We start from the raw sequence: 2,873 nt of genomic DNA on the forward strand, positions 1-2,873 counted from the left end.
CAGGCAGTGGGTCAGTAAAAATAAGGAAGCTGTGAGGAGCTTCTGACCTCAGCTGCAAAGTCTTTATATCAAGCTCTGTAGTACACCTCACATATGACAAAGATTATTTCTTCCACTCAGCAGAGGTATTGATGCTATTAGGGAACTCATGTCCTCCTGCATCCTCCTGTGAGTTAACTTCTCTCAATTTTTAAGGACATGAATTGGAGGTTGAGTTTAGGGAGACCAATAATGGAGGAGCATTGCCTTTGCAAATATCAGAGATCCCATAGAAGGCCATCTTCTTTGTGTTGCCTGCAAAATAATGGTACCCAAGGCCACATCAAAAAAGATAATTACAACTCCTCAGAGTGGAACATGGAGTTGTGAGGCTCAAACTCCTGCATATAATATTCAAATAATAATATCTTCTCACATAGGCCTGTCTTTCTGAAGGAAACATGACTCTTACTTCACATAGTGTCACACTGAATTACTTAGGACTTTATGACTTTTGAACATGACCACAGTCAGTGACAACAGAAATGAAAGGCACAACCTGAACCTTGGCTGGTAGTGAATTTGACTCCTTTAGAACTCTAAATACCTGTACACAAGAGTAGAATATGAACAAGCAGTTCCTCTTGGGACCATAACATAAAGCATCCACATGGACATCTGTTGTAGGAATATTTTAAAAAAGAATATAGGGGTGAGATCACCATTTTCTCTCTGGTGACTTTCTAAGATGGGACCAGCCAGGAGGGACAGGCCTCACTAGTGCCAGGGCAGCTGGGACAGGATCTTTTTACCTCCATTTACACCTAGGAGTGACAGCTGATCCGCAGCCCTCTCTGCCCCTTCCCCACAAGAGGAGAGCTTGTCTCCAGGGAGTGCTCCAACCCAGAGACTCACCATTTTCTCTCTGGTGACTTTCTAAGGCAGGACCAGCCAGGGGGCACAGGCCTCACAAGTGCCAGGGCAGCTGGGCAGGATTGTTTCTACCTCCATCTACACCTAGGAGTGACAGCGGATCCAGAGCCCTCTCTGTCCCTTTACTGCAAGTGGAGAGTCTGTCTCCATGGTTTGCTCTGACCCCAGGACTCAGAAGGGAGGACTGATCCACAGACATCTACACATGGGTTTTACCAGAGGAGAGTGGATATCCCAGAAGTGCTGTCACAGGTATACAGACACACAGGAGGAACAAGCTTCAGCCAGAGACATCAAGAACATCTAACACCAGAGATCAACAGGGGGTTGGAGCCGGGCTTGCCCACTTGGGTGGAGGTCAACATTGGATGTCCTCAGGCAGTCAGTTTGTTTTTATTCAACAATGTCCTCAGCCAGAGGACATATCAGCCACCAGGTATACCTTCCTCTGGAATCCTTGAAGGCAGAACTCAGTGCTGTGGGCCTCTGCCCTAGGCACAGCAGGCATGAGTTGATAGTCTCCGGTTGTAAGCTCTGAAGTTGTGGAGTTGAGGCATGGGGAGGAACCCAACAAAAGCTATTTGACTTGAGTGAGTGACTTTATTCTCAGCCCCCAGAGAACAGGTTAAATTCATTTAAGAAATGGTGTATGTATTAAGATGGTCTATCCATGTAGTCATGCATCAACTGTTTCAATGAACAATGGTTCTGCTGAGAGGGTGGCACAGACTTTAGGTGAAGGTAAGAATCTGGTTCATTGGCTGTGATGATTTTGAGAAGCATTCATTTCAGCGAAAGAGTAACTTATAAAGTCTTCTTCTTTAAACTTGATATAATAGTTACAAATATCAGGCAAAACATTCAGTCTCACTCTTTGCTGTTCTCTTGCGAGCCACTTCCCTAGTTAACCATCTATATTTCTTTCGCCTGTATAAATACTTTTGAAATATGTAAGCTGTTCTGAAAACTATAGTATAGTGTAAAAACATGAAATAAACAATCCTACTAATAGAGAGGCTGAGATAGTGGAAGCATGATTTCAAGATCATTATGTGGTACACAACAAGACACTGTCATATACAAATAAGCAGAAAGTATATATGGATTGTGCAATATTGGACCTAGTTCTTCAATTACCAAATTAGAGTGACCACTGGATGACAATTAACAAATTTCTAATTCCTCATATTTTTGGATTTCAATCAATTAGGATATGTTGGTAATATTAATTTTTATATTAAGATATTAAGAAAAAGTAATTGTTATTTCCTGTTATTTTTGTTGTTAGAGGTGGAATTAGGTTTGTGTGGGTTTGTTGAAAGATTACTTATTTTTAAAATGTAGTTTTGTTCTTTATGTTGGTGTTTTCCATGTATTATCCTTTTTAAGGCTGGATTTGTGGAAAGATATTGCATAAATTTGGTCTTGTCATGGAATATCTTGTTTTCTCCATCTGTTGAGAGTTTTGTTGGGTATAGTAGCCTGGACTGGCATTGGTGTTCCCTTAGGGTCTATATGACATCTGCCCAGGATCTTCTAGCTTTCATAGTCTCTGGGAGAAGTCTGGTATAATTCTGATAGGCCTGCCTTTATATGTTACTTGACCTTTTGCCCTTACCTCTTTTAAAATTCTTTCTTTGTTTAGTGCATTTGGTGTCTTGACTATTATGTGATGGGAGGAATTTCTATTCTGGTCCAGTTTATTTTGAGTTCTGTAGGCTTCTTGTATATCCATGGCCATCTCTTTCTTATGGTTAGGGAAGTTTTCTTCTATAGTTTTGTTGAAGATATTTATTGGCCCTTTAAGTTGGGAGTCTTCACTCTCTTCTACACCTGTTATCCTTAGGTTTGGTCTTCTCATTGGGTCCTGGATTTCCTTGATGTTTTGGGTTTGGAGCTTTTTGCTTTTTGCATTTTCTTTGACTATTGTGTCAATGTTTTCTATGGTGTCTTCTGCCCCT

This window comes from Mastomys coucha, unplaced genomic scaffold (genome assembly GCF_008632895.1).
Source record: "Mastomys coucha isolate ucsf_1 unplaced genomic scaffold, UCSF_Mcou_1 pScaffold21, whole genome shotgun sequence".
Taxonomy (NCBI): domain Eukaryota; kingdom Metazoa; phylum Chordata; class Mammalia; order Rodentia; family Muridae; genus Mastomys; species Mastomys coucha.